Below are 14,970 nucleotides of genomic sequence, written 5' to 3' on the forward strand. Positions count from 1 at the left end.
GCTAAAGTAGTTCTAGAAATAAGTACAGCAAGTTCATGCACCTTAATAATAGATCAGAAGAATTGTAGAATCTTTACACTGCAAAAGGAAGCCATTTGGTCCTTCAATACTGCACCGACTCTCCAACAGAGCATCCCACCCAGGTCCTATCCCGATGGCACCTCCATAACACCAAACGCATTTGAGACTGGCACTTTCTAGAGCTCCATGTCTAAACACACACAGCCAGATTCTTGCTGCTCCATGACTCTGACCTCCAACATATATCGATTTAGAGTGGCAGCAGGAAGATGGACAATTGGGGACAGTGACACAGACTTGCAAGAACTGGAGTCTTGGATGATTTATTGAATGATGGCTGTGCGTTACATTTCTCCTACCACATTACCCTCCTCATTTCTTTCTGGAGGGTGCAGTGTCACGGAGGAACCTGGGGATCTTGGTCCTGGTCTTACCTGCCATCTACACAATCACATTTTCCTCTGGAAGGCACTGGACACAAACGCTATCTTTTCCCACTCCCCTACTTTTGGGGTGGCACAGTGGTTAGCATTGGTGTCTCACAATACCAGGGTCCCAGGTTCAACTCCAGCCTCAGGTGAAGGTCCGTGTGGAGTTTGCATGTTCTCCCGTGAGTTTCCTCTGGTTTTCTCCCACACTCCAAAGTTGTGTGGGTTAGGTTGACTGGCCATGCCAAATTGTCCCTCAGCGTAGGGAGGATTAGCAGGGTAAATATGTTGGGTTACAGTGTCAGGACTCAATGGGTCAAATGGCCACCTTCTGCACTGCAGGGATTCTGTGAGTTCCCACTTCCTTTCAACCATCTAGTCTGGCAATGCTATCTTGGAAGGCTGTTATTAAGAGAACATGCTTTGTGTTTAGTTTGTTAAATCTCAGCCGCATCATTTTGATTGCATTTTATTGGGTGAAATGGAGTGATGACACTTCATTTACAGGGAAAGAAAATGAAGCATCATTCTTCACACAGAGAGAACATGGTCACACTCTTATTAATAAAGACAGCTTTTCAAACCTTGATATCATCCAGGGTGAATACTATTCCTGTGCTACATTAGGACATTCGCACACAATTTGCCCCTCAGAATCGTAATCCAATTCTGCTGCTCAAACTCCATCAAAATGGAGTTACAATCCTGTGGAATCAGCCACATCCACCCCTCACATTCCCAGCAAGGCCATGCTACTGAGTAAAGAAAGAACTCGCATTGACGTAACAGATCCTCCCACAGCACTGCACAGTGAATGAACTCATTTTGAAATATATTCATTCATCCGTAGACACGTGTGGTGATCAACTTGAGTACAGGAAGCTCCCACAGAGCAATGAGCTAATTTACTTTATATTACTGATGGGTCAGAACACCAGTGATGACTCCCTTGCCCTGACTCTGAACTGTGCATTTTTTGACATTTGGGTTGTTTTCATTGGAGCAGAGAAAGGTGAGGGGTGACCTGATTAAGGTGTTCAAGATTATGAGAGATAATGGACAGGGTGAATAGGGAGAAGCTGTTCCCCTTAGCTGAAGGGTCAGTTATGAGGGGACACAAGTTAGAAGTGAGGGGTGGGAGGTTTGGGGGGGGATTTGAGGAAAAATGTTTTTACCCAGAGGGTGGTGACAGTCTGGAATGTACTGCCTGGGAGATGGTGGAGGCGGGATGCCTCACATCCTTTAAAAAGCATCTGGATGAGTATTTGGCACCCCATAATGAGGATGAAAAGGGGGACTTAGTGGTAGGGGATGGGGATATGGCTGAGGTCCTGAATAACTTTTTTGTTTCTGTCTTCACGGAGGAGGACGTGAATAATTTGCCGGGTGTTAGTGATGGAAAGGTGGTAGGACTGGAGGGTCTTAATGACATTACTGTTACTAGAGAGGAGGTGCTCGACAGACTGGAGGGACTGATTGTGGACAAGTCCCCAGGACCGGATGGAATGCATCTGAGGGTTCTGAAAGAAATGGCGGAGGTGATAGTGGATGCCTTGGTGGTTATTTTCCAGACGTCGCTGGATTCCGGGGAAGTGCCGGAAGATTGGAAAGCGGCTAATGTTACGCCGTTGTTTAAGAAGGGTGCCAGGCAAAAGGCAGGGAATTATAGGCCGGTTAGTTTAACGTCTGTGTAGGTAAAATGTTAGAATCCGTCATCAAGGAGGAAATAGTGAGGCATCTTGAGGGGAATTGCTTGATAGAGCAGACGCAGCACGGTTTCATTAAAGGGAAGTCGTGTCTGACAAATTTACTGGAGTTCTATGAGGATGTGTCTAGGGCGGTGGATAGAGGAGAGCCGGTGGATGTGGTCTTTCTGGATTTTCAGAAGGCGTTTGACAAGGTACCTCACAGGAGGTTATTGCAGAAGGTCAGGGGACATGGAGTTGGGGGTAGGGTGTTAGCGTGGATAGAGGATTGGTTGTCAAATAGGAGGCAGAGAGTGGGGGTCAATAGGTGCTATTCGGATTGGCGGATGGTGACTAGTGGAGTGCCTCAGGGGTCGGTGCTGGGGCCTCAGCTTTTTACCATTTATATAGATGATCTGGAGGAGGGAACGGAGTGCAGGGTGTCGAAATTTGCTGATGACACCAAGATTGGAGGAAAGGCAAATTGTGCGGAGGGTGTGGAGAGTCTACAGAAGGATCTAGATAGGTTGGGCGAATGGGCCAGGAAATGGCAAATGGAATTTAATGTTGGCAAGTGCGAGGTGGTCCACTTTGGAAGAATGGTAGGAAGGACTATTACTTACGGGGCGAAAAACTGCAGCAGGCGACGGTGCAGAGGGACCTTGGGGTCCTTGTGCATGAGTCGCAAAAACCCAGCTTGCAGGTGCAGCAGGTGGTCAGGAAGGCGAATGGGATGCTGGCCTTCATAGCGAGGGAGATTAAATATAAAAGTAGGGAGGTCTTGCTGCGTCTGTATAGGGCATTGGTGAGGCCGCAGCTGGAGTACTGTGTGCAGTTTTGGGCGCCGTACTTACGCAAGGATATTTTGGCCTTGGAGGGAGTGCAGAGGAGGTTTACTAGGCGGATGCCGGAGTTGAGGGGGTTGAGCTATGAGGAGAGGCTGAATAAACTAGGCTTGTACTCGTTAGAGTTTAGAAGAATGAGGGGAGATCTCATTGAGACATATAAGATGATGAATGGGATGGATAGGATAGAGGTAGAGAGACTCTTCCCGCTCAGAAAGGACAGTAGGACTAGGGGGCACAGCCTCAAGATAAAGGGGGGGGCGGTTTGGAACGGAGTTGAGGAGGAACTTCTTCACTCAAAGGGTGGTGAATCTCTGGAATTCTCTGCCCGTTGAAGTGGTGGAGGCTACCTCGCTAAATATTTTTAAGACGCGGGTTGATGGGTTTTTGATAAGAGAGGGGATTAAGGGTTATGGGGAGAGGGCGGGAATGTGGAACTGAGCCACGACAGATCAGCCATGATCTTATTGAATGGCGGGGCAGGCTCGAAGGGCTAGATGGCCTACTCCTGCTCCTATTTCTTATGTTCTTATAACATTCAAGGCAATGGGCCATGTGCTGGATTAGGTGGGCAGGTCAGGACTTTTCATGTGACAGTGCAGACTCAATGGGCCAAAGGGTTTCCTCTGCACTGTAGTATTCTGTGACGCTTGCCTAGCCAGGAGAAGAGAGCTTTAGTTTAAGGTCTCACTTGAAAGATGGCAGTGGTGATAATGCTGTCCTCTCAGCCCAATCCAACATGCAAACCAGCTTCCCATCCATTGACTTTATCTACACTTCCCCTTCCCTCGGCAAAGCAGCCAGCATAATTAAGGACCCCATGCAGCCCGGATATTCTCTTTTCCACCTTCTTCCGTTGGGAAAAAGGTACAAAAGTCTGAGGTTACATACCAACTGACTCAAGTACAGCTTCTTCCTTGCCACTGTCAGACTTTTGAATGGACTTACCTCGCATTAAGTTGATCTTTCTCTACACCCTAGCTGTGATTGTAACATTACATTCTGCACTCTATCGTTTCCTTCTCTATGAACAGTATGTTTTGTGTGTATACTGCTCAAGAAACAATGCTTTTCCCTGTATGTTAATACATGGTAATACAATAATAAATCAAATTCAGTAGAATCATATAATCAAAAGGAGGTGGCCATTTGGTCCATCAAGCCTGTACTGGCTCATTAAAAGAGCTATCTCATTGGCCCCACTTGCCCTGCTTTTACCTGTATCCCTGTAACTATCCTCTCGTTGATGTCCAATTCCCTTTTGTCAGTTATCATGGAATTTACTTCCAGAGCAGATCGTATGCAGCCTGCCTCTCATCTTTTGACAATAACCTTAAATCCGTAACCTCTGGCTTCTGATCACCCCATGCTAATAGAAACATTGATGTGGAGATGCCGGCGTTGGACTGGGATGGGCACAGTAAGAAGTCTCACAAGGCCAGGTTAAAGTCCTAATTTTAACCTGGTGTTGTGAGGCTTCTGGCAATAGAAACATTGGAGTGTGATAATGGAGTGTCAATCTAGGTTCTGGAGTTGCTGGTGTTGGACTGGGGTAAACACAGTAAGAATTTCACAACACCAGGTTAAAGTCCAACAGGTTTATTTGGTAGTAAAAGCCACTAGCTTTCAGAGCGCTGCTCCTTTGTCAGATGAGTGGGAGTTCTATTCACAAACAGGGCATATAAAGACACAAACTCAATTTACAAAATAGTGATTGGAATGCCAATCTTTACAGGTAATCAAGTCTTAAAGATACACACAATGTGAGTGGAGAGAGTGTTAAGCACAGGTTAAAGAGATGTATATTGTCTCCAGACAGGACAGTTAGTGAGATTTTGCAAGCCCAGGCAAGTCGTGGGGGTTACAGATGGTGTGAGATGAACCCAAGATCCTGGTTGAAGCTGTTCTCACGTGTGCAGAACTTGTTATCAGTCTCTGCTCAGCGACTTTGCGCAGTTGGGTTTCGTAAAGGCCGCCTCGGAGAATGTTTACCCAAAGATCAGAGGCCAAATGTCTGTGACCGTTGAAGTGTTCCCCAACAGGGAGAGAACAGGGTATGGCACTCGATTGGTCGATCAACAGTTCAGACATGCCACAGCGAAAAACCCCACCGACCTCCTCAGAAGACAAACACAGGACACGGTGGACAGAGTACCCTTCATGGTCCAGTACTTCCCCAGAGTGGAGAACCTACAACATCTTCTCCGGGCCCTTCAACGTATCATTGATGAAGATGAACATTTCGCCAAAGCCATCCCCACACCCCCACTTCTTGGCTTCAAACAACCGCACAACCTCAAACAGACCATAGTCTGCAGCAAACTACCCAGCCTTCAGGAGAACAGTGACCACGGCACCACACAACCCTGCCACAGCAACCTCTGCAAGACATGCTGGATCATCAACATGCGTGCCATCATCTCACGTGAGAACACCATCTGCAAGGTACACGGTACATTCACTTGCAACCTGGTCAACATTGTCTACCTGATATGATGCAGGAAAGGATATCCCAAGGCATGGTACACTGGGGAGACCATGCAGACACTACGAGAACGGATGAATGAACACCGCTCGACAATCACCAGACAAGACTGTTCTCTTCCTGTTGGGGAACACTTCAGCGGTCACGAGCATTAGGCCTCTGATCTTTGGGCAAGCGTTCTCCAAGGCGACCTTCATGACACACGACAGCGCAGAGTCGCTGAGCACAGACTGATAGCCAAGTTCTGCACACAGGAGAACAGCCTCAACCAGGATCTTGGGTTCATGTCGCACTATCTGTAACCCCCAAGATTTGCCTGGACTTGCATACCTCCTCAACGTCCTGTCTGGAGACAAAACACATCTCTTTAACCTGTGCTTAACGCTCTCTCCACTCACATTGTCTGTACTTTTAAGACTTGATTATCTGTAAAGGCTTGCATTCCAATCATTATTCTGTAAATTGACTTTGTGCCTTTTATGCCCTGTTTGCGAACGGAAATCCCATCCACCTGACAAAGGAGCAGCCCTCCGAAAGCTTGGGGCTTTTGCCACCAAATAAACCTGTTGGACTTTAACCTGGTATTGTGAGACTTCTTACTGAGAGAGAATCGAGCCAACGGTTTGAGTCTAGATGACCCTTTGTCAGCGCTGAGAGGAAAGAGAATTAGCAGAGATTTATACTATGGAGTTTTGGGGGGGGATGGAATGGGACAAAGGGAATGTAAGTGATGATGAAGAAGGCTGAGAAAGATGCTAAAAGTGTTCATTAAGTGAATAGAATGTGTGAGTGGCAGAACTGAGGTTCAGGTCGTTAAAGGACTGCGTGTGGATTACGACAGTTGCCGTGAAGTTGGGGAGGGGCGAGGGGGCTGGGGGGTGGGCAAGAAGGAGAGCTGGAATGGAGAAGTGGAAAAATAGAGGCAAGGAAGAAGAATGGTCAAATGGATGAATGACATGAAACGAAATAGAATAAATGGAAATGGGGTGAAGGTGGAGGGGCCAGTTCACACTCTGAAGTTGTTAACAGGACAGCTGCCACATCTCTCAGACAGTCCTTTAACAATCTGTAACTCTGTTCTGCCAATGACACATTCTGGTCATTTAATGGACACTATTAGCACCTTTCTCAGCCATCTATATCCTCATTTACATTCCCTTTGTCCCATTTCAACGACACCCTCCCCGCCCCCCCTCTCCCCGCCACCACCACGGTATAAATCTCTGCTGACTCTCTTTGCTCTCAGTTCTGATGAACGGTCACCCAGAGTTGAAACGTTGGCTTTATTCTTGCCCCACAGATGCTGCCAGACCTGCTGAGATTTTCCAGCATTTTTCTGTTTTAACTCAACCAGTGCATTCATTGCGTGGGCTGCAATGACCGGGACACTTTGATCACCAATTCAAGGTCTGGACTGTTGACAGATGAGACAGTGGGTACAAGCCTGTGCAAGGAAGTGGAATCTGTGTGGCAGATTTTTCTCCATCAAATGACTCACGGGAGTCCCAATGACTGTGATGAGGGTGTTGTACAAACAGATTGTGTCAGTGAGGGTGTTAATTACAATAATACCTAGCAACCACACCTAAGACAAAATGTCTTCATGCTGGGTTAGTCACTATACCAGTCCTACCAGTTGCTCCAAGCTCATGAGTAAATATACGTCCAGTAAATACTTTTCAAATCTCAGATATTCATCGCAGTGAAAGATGTGCAGTCCATGAACACTATTCACCAGCTAACAGTCTAGACGGCTCATTCACTATAGTTCATTGTTTACCTACGGCACCTGTAATCCTGGCCAACAGGCACATGAGGTTCAATAGACCATTGTGAGGAGATATATCTAAGACAACATGTGTCTAAAATGGCTTTCATTCAAGTTTGACCAGAAAACAATGAAGGAAATCCTAACTGATGCAACAGGAGCAATAAATAAGTTTGATCCTGTTCAAAGGCCCTTGCCAATTCTCTAATGACATGTTGTTGTTTCTAGGCTAATAAAACCAGTCCGTTACAAAAGAATGATGTGGAGTTGCCGGCGTTGGACTGGGGTGGGCACAATAAATAGTCTCACAACACCAGGTAGCACGAGCTTTCAGAGCGCTGCCCCTTCATCAGATGAGTGCAGGATTTGGTTCACAAACAGGGCATTATATAGACACAAACTCAATTACAAGATAATGGAATAAAAGAAGATAGCCGCTACTTTGGACAAACTCTCACTTCAGCTGTGACAGCAGGGATCTGTCAGTGTGAAGCGATGTGCTGTCTCTCTGAGTGAAGCCCATTCCTTTAGGGGGTTCTTTAAAACAAAGCCAGTTCTGTTCATTGCAGCAACTTTGCAATTATTGTATTTCACAGGCTGGCAATAGTTGAAGCTGATAAAGCATCGAAAACACCTTGGTGATAGTTTCAGTGCTAAGCAAGTGGAAATCTGATTTACAATGGGTTTCATACAAGCTAATTTCCAGATCAAATAGAACTCTGTTCTACGAGTCTTTGAATTTAAAGTAACACAACCACTTCCTTAGCCGCAGCCTCGGCAACCAGACCTAATTCACAGAATATTTTTCAATTCCCGGTTCTGAATTATCAATAATTACAGCAGGGGCCAAGCCACATTTGCATCAAAAATTAACCACATACCTGATGATAACGCTTTTATATCTGACATCTTTTAAATGAACAACTTTTAAGAAAATAACATTTGTCACCTGACAAGCTGACAAAGTAAATTGAATTAAAGAAAAACAAGGAACCAGGGAGCATTTTTCATTTGTGCTCCTAATAGACAGAAGTGTTACAACTTTATTGCTTTGTTTATTTTAATATCCACAGATTCCTAAAGAACTGAAGCCATTGCAACAATTTTCAGAGTCTTCTGGGAGCTTTGTACCCATTTGTCTTACCTGCTTTGATCACTCTGACATCTTTCATTCACACCCTCCAGGTTCATGCTTGGCAGATCTGTAAAAGTGGGTTGGGAGTGAGCATCAGTCTGGAAAAATTGTGACAGTACTCAATGTCTCACCCTGTTAATCTGGCAACAGTAGTCATCTACCATTCCCAAAGACTAATTTGTGGTAGCAGTTTATTTATTAGCGTCACAAATAGGCTTACATTAACGCTGCAATGTAGTTACAGTGAAAATCCCCTAGTTGCCACACTCCGGCGCCCGTTTGGGTACACTGAGGGAGAATTTAGCATGGCCAATGCATCTAACCAGCATGTCTTTCGGACTGTGGGAAGAAACCTGAGCACCCGGAGGAAACCTATGCAGGCACTGGGAAAACCCGTGCAGACTCCACACAGACAGTGGCCCAAGCTGGGAATCGAACCCAGGTTCATGGCGCTGTGAGGCTGCGGTACTAACCATGGTGCCGCCCCAGCAAATAAATGCCAGCCTTGTCACTAGGAAAGAAAACTACATTGAGGATATCTTACACATGCATTGTAAAAAATTTTTTTTTATTCATTCATTGGACGTAGGTGTTGCTGGCTGGCCAGTATTTATTGCCCATCCCTAGTTGCCTGAGGGCAGTTGAGAGTCAACCACATGTCACTGTGGCTCTGGAGTCAAATATAGGCCAGACCAGGCCCAGGTAAGGATGGCAGATTTCCTTCCCTAAAGGACATTAGTGAACCAGATGAGTTTTTCTGACAATCGACAATGGTTTCAGGGTCATTGGTAAATTTTTGATTCCAGATATTCTTTTTCATTGAATTCAAATTCCACCAGCTGCCATGGCGGGATTTGAACACAGGTCCCCAGAACGCCAGCTCAGTTTCTGGAATAATACTACTAAGTTATCGCCTTCCCCTAATGACCAAGGATTACCGTATACTGGCAATTGGTTTTCCAAAGAGCAGTTGATATGACACAAACAAGTTGTTTGATGTTTGAAGCATGACTCACGATGTATATTTCCTCTGCTAGTCCCTTCCTGTTTTGAACAAATAGGAACTCTAGCAGAATTGCTTGATGGCTAATGCAAATCAGACTGGATCTATTGTGATTTCCCAGCAATCAGATGTCATTAACTACTGTGAGAAAGGTGCAATGCTCTACATAAATCAAGTGGCAAAGATTTAAATCGTAAAGTGTAAATTAGTTGATTGGTTCATTTGTATAGCAAGAACATGAATTTATATGGTATCCATAATTTAGTAAAGTGTCCCAGGGTGCTTCACAGGAGCACCGAGCAAAATCTGACATAATCCAGGTAAGGAGATATCAGAGCATATGTCCAAAATCTTGGCCAAGCAAGTAGCAAACTCTTAAAGGAAGAGCAAGAGGTCTTAAAGTAATCTTGTGTGAAGAGAGAAATCTAGACTTTAGAGTCTGAAGGCCCAGCTGCCCATGGTAGTGCATAGCCTAACGGTATTATCACTGGATTATTAATCCAGAAACTCAGCTAATGTTCTGGAGACCCGAGTTCAAATCCCGCCACAGCTGATGGTGAAATTTGAATTCAATAAAAAAAACTGGAATCAAGAATCTACTGATGACCATGAAACCATTGTCTATTGTCGGAAAACCCATCTGGTTCGTTAATATCCTTCAGGGAAGGGAATCTGCCAGCCTTACCTGGTCTGGCCTACATGTGACTCCAGACCCATAGCATTGAAGTTGACTCTCAAATGCCCTCCAATGGCAACTAGGGATGGGCAATAAATATTGGCCAGCCAGCAACACCCATGTCCCACAAACAAATTTGAGATGCACCAAAATGCCCGAATTGGAGGACTTGCAGAGTTCTCAAAGTAATATAGCACTGGAGGAAGTCATTTTAGATAGAGCAGGGCAAGACCATGGACTGGATTTAAAGGGGTACTATGATCCCCATGCCCCAGCTCAACAGCTGAGGAAGAGCCTGTCTTGCCCTGTGGTCGGTATCAAGTTGTTGGAGCTGGAACTCCTGCCCCTCTCAGGGAAGAGCAACCCACCTCAGAGGGCTACCAACCAATCAGTTGGCCAGAAGCTCTCTAGGGTCAACAGTGCCACCCAGGACTGGTGGCCATTGCTGGGACTACACCAGTCCTGGAAAAGAAGAGCATGGACTTGGAGGTAAGCGTAGAGTTCCATGGCAAGCCTGCCAAGCCCCATGAAGGGGTACAGGGATGGGGTGGGGGCTGGTTTTGAGAGGCTGGGGTTGGGGGGGACAGGGGTATGTAAAAGAGGTTGAGGGAAACTACCTTGGGGAGTGGGGAGTGAGGGGGGGTGGTTGGCACAGGAGGAGCGCCCTTACACTACATCAGCCTGCACAGCTGAAGCTGCCACGTTTCCACAGTGTGGTTCACCCCCACCCCTCCCTCCCTCCCTCCCTCCCTCCCCTGGGGTTTAAGCACTCACACCAGGCTGTGGCCCTGAAATAGCTATTTGAGGGATTCAATAGGCCCAGGGGCAGAGCAGCCACCAATGGTTGCCTGTCTCACGTCTGATGCTGGGAGAGGGCAGGGTTGGGGCGGGTAAGATGACCACTCGATTATATGTGCCCCACCCTGCTTTCAAACTCACCGGCAGTGGAGCATTAAACCCAGCTCCACAAAGCGAGTGGAGGCTGGAATGAGAATTTTAAATTTGATGCTGAATCGGAAAGTCAGTGAGCACAGGAGTGTTGGGTGAATGGGGCTTGACGTCATTCCGGATATAACATAGGTGGGAGAGTATTGGATGAGCTCAAGTTTGGGGGTTCGGTCAGGTGGGCACTGGAATAGCCAAGGCTGGAGATAAGAATACAAGCTGAGGAGGATTACAGTAGCCGCTTGGAGCAAAGACAGGGTGATGTTACAGAGGGTGGTCTTTGTTAATGGAGAGGATATGGAGTCAGAAGTTCAGCTCAGGATCAACGGAACATCAGGATTGTGAGTGGTCTGGTTCAGCCTCTGATAGTGGCCAGGAAGGGCAATGGAATCAATAGCTAAAGAACAGAGTGGGCACTGAAAATAATGCCTTTAAGTCTAAAAGGATGGACAGTTAAACCGCAGAGCCACAAATTGAAATATAGGATTCACTCTATCCAGTAGGAGTATCATTATGAGACGGAGACACAGTGCTAACTCAAATAAATTGGAACACTAGGATAGACAATAGAAGGCTTGATTTGATTTGATTTATTATTGTCACATGCATTAGTTACACAGTGAAAAGTATTATTTATTGCATGCCAAACAGACAAAGCATGCCGTTCATAGAGAAGGAAAGGAGAGAGTGCAGAATGTAGTGTTACAGTCATAGCCAGGGTATAGAGAAAAAGCAACTTAACGCAAGGTAGGTCCATTCAAAAGTCTGGATAAAAGCAAATTACTGCGGATGCTAGAATCTGAAACCAAAAGGAAAAATGCTGGAAAATCTCAGCAGATTTGGCAGCATCTGTAAGGATAGAAAAAAGCTGATGTTTCAAGTCCAGATGAATCTTTGTCAAAAGGACAAAGGGTCATCTGGACTTGAAACGTCAGCTCTTTCCTCTCCTGACAGATGCTGCCAGACCTGCTGAGATTTTCGTGTTTTCTCTTTTGGTTTCATTAAAAGTCTGATGGCAGCAGGGAAGAAGCTGTTCTTGAGTTGATTGGTACGTGACCTCAGACTCAGAAGGTATCCATTCAGCCACTCATCAATCAATTCATAGCTGATCTTCAACTGCCTTCAGCTTCACGCCTTCCCCTCAATATCTCTGGGTAACAGAAATCTCTCAATCTCAGATGTGAAATTAACAATTGTTCTCACACCAAAGCAGCTCAGAGTCTGCGGGAAATGACTCATTTCCTGATCCCTCAAAATCTTTCCACTTATAAGGCACGCTGGGAGTCGCACGGAATACTTGCTTAGCTGAGTGCTAGTGCATAGGCAGTCAAGGTACCGAGGAAGAGAGTTATTGTGTATTGTTTATTGCCTAAATATCTTCGCTCCCGAATGGTCTGGCTCCAACTTTTAGGATATAACCCCTAAATCTAGATTTCCTAACCGGTGGAAAGAGTCCCTCTATGTCTATTCAATCAGACCCCCATTAATACCTTGACAACTTTGATAGAATCGCCCACCACATTCTAAATTCCAGACATCATAACCTGAGATGGTGTAAGCTCATCTTCTGATTTCATCCTTGCAATCTAGGCATCACCCTGGTAAGTCCATGCAGCACACCCTTCAAGACTGATCTCATAGTCAGAGGACAATTCAGCATGGAAACAGGCCCTTCGACCCAACTGGTCCATACTGAACATGGTGCCCTCCCAGCTAGTTCCAACTGCCCGTGTTTGGCCCATATCCCTCTAATCCTTTCCCATCCAATCATCTGGTGATATTTTGTTTACCTCATCAACCCAAAACATTCAAGATTCAGAATCCTCGCAACCAACCTTTCAATTTCTCAGATAACAATGAGTTCAGTCAGGACACCATCCTGCCTTGGGCGGCTGAGTGACAAGTAACATACAAGCCACACAACTGCTTGAATGGGCATTACAATTGCCAAGTTGCACACCATCAAAGTCCTGGGGTGTCACCATTGGACAGGAACTCAAAACCAGATAAATACAAAAGCAGGGCAGAGTCTAGGTATTGTGTGGCAAATGACTCATCTGCTGGTTCCACAATCTTTCCACTTATAAGGCACGCCAGGAGTCTCGCGGAATACTTGCTTAGGTGGGTGCTATTGCACAAACAGCCAAGTAATTCAACACCGTTTAGGACAAAGCATGCCATTTAATTGGCAGACCAATCATCAAATTTAAACAGCCGCTCCCTGCTCCACTGGCATTGTCTGGCTGTATTGCATACCCATTGTATTGCTGTATTGTATACCCATTGTATTATATACTCATTGTCTGGCTGTATTGTATACACATTATGTGGCTATATTGTGTACCCATTGTATGGTTGTATTGTATATCCATTGTATTATATACCCATTGTATGGTTGTACTGTATACCCATTATATGACTGTATTGTGTACCTATTGTGTTGTTTTGAGCTATATATATATCTGAAAATGCAGATTCTCTCTACTAGATGCCATTAACGCCAGAATAAAAATAGAAGCTCAACAATCGACAACCTATTGCATTGTTTATCTTTTGTATGGGAGCATTGTATGCCCATTGTACGGCTGCATTGTGTACCCATTGTATTGTATACCCACTGTATGGGCGTATTGTATACCCATCAGGTTGCCATGCAGGGTGTTTTGCAGCAACTCCTGGGGCTTCTATGGCAGCACCTTCCAAACCCACAATCTCTAATACCCACCTAGGATGCCAAGGGAAATAGTGTGTCAGCTCAAATTTCACTTCACATGTAATCCTAACTTGGAAATATGTTGCTGTTCCCTCACTGACACTGATCAAAATCTTGCAACTTCTTAACGGTGGCACAATGATAAGGCAATGATGCCCCACAGCACCAGAAACCTGGGTACAATTCCAGCCTCGGGTCACAGTCTGTGTGGAGTCTGCATATTCTCTCCGTGTCTGCATGGGTTTCCTCCAGGTGCTCTGGTTTCCTCCCACAGCAGGTTAGGCTAAATTGTCCCTTAATGTCAGAGGGATTAGCAGGGTAAAAATGTGAGACTACAGGGATAGGGCTTGGGTGAGATTGTTGTGGGTGCAGTCTTGATGTGCCCAATTGCCTCTTTCTGTACTTTCTGTACGGGTTCTATTGTCTACGATTCTTATCCAATATGTGGGAGCATGGACTGCAATGGTTGGCAGTTCACCAATTACCTTCTCAAAGGCAACTCAGGGAGATCAATAATTCTGGCCTAACTCATGACGCAAACACACCAAGAACAAACATAAGAAGAATGACCAGTGCAGAGGGACACATTAAATGTAATTCTATGATTCCACACTCCTAAAAGAGAAACCACACAAGTGATTTACAATCAAGACATTGCTCCAACAATTTATTCTTGTCTCATGGAATCCCTACAGTGCAAAAGGAGGCCATTCAGTCCATCGAGTCTGCATCAACCACAATCCTACCCTAAGCCCTGTTTCCGTAACCCCACGTTTACCTTGGTAAACCCCCAACACTAGAGTCAACATAGCATTGGCAATCAAGTCACCTCCCTTTGATCATGGCTTGCCACTATATGTGCCAGATTTTAGATTCATCCCTATAATAAGATTCCAATTGCCTTAAGGCAGCAAGATGATAATACATGTCTATCCGAAATTAAAAATATCCACTGGATATTTAAAAGTTGTCGATTGTTGAGCTTCTATTTTTATTCTGGCGTTAATGGCGTCTAGTAGAGAGAATCTGCATTTTCAGATATCATATATATAGCTCAAAACAGCCCAAGGAATGACTCTGGGCCAATTCAGCTGCTGAATGAAAACATGGTTATTTTTGGTTGAAAGTGCACCATTGTTCAAGGTTACACCACTGAGTCAGATGATTTCCAATCTTCTTTCACAATGGTTTCAGCAGCAAATAAAATACATTTCTGACTTGTTCGTCTCCAATTAGCAGTTAGCACTGGGACCCCGGTTTGATTCC

At 45.3% G+C, this 14,970-nt stretch overlaps 1 protein-coding gene across 3 annotated transcripts in view; it reads right to left on the bottom strand.

Moving 5' to 3' along the window:
* LOC145345201 (uncharacterized) overlaps positions 1–14,970 on the bottom strand; it is a 559,547-nt gene that overhangs the window by 130,259 nt on the left and 414,318 nt on the right. For all 3 annotated transcript variants that reach the window (XR_013887040.1, XR_013887039.1, XM_080192941.1), the window contains one exon: positions 8,377–8,434. The gene's annotated coding sequence lies outside the window, so the exon portion shown is untranslated. The remainder of the gene's footprint in view (positions 1–8,376; positions 8,435–14,970) is intronic.

Source organism: Carcharhinus amblyrhynchos, chromosome 7, assembly GCF_965287045.1.
Source record: "Carcharhinus amblyrhynchos chromosome 7, sCarAmb.v2.hapA, whole genome shotgun sequence".
In the NCBI taxonomy this organism is placed as follows: Eukaryota; Metazoa; Chordata; class Chondrichthyes; order Carcharhiniformes; family Carcharhinidae; genus Carcharhinus; species Carcharhinus amblyrhynchos.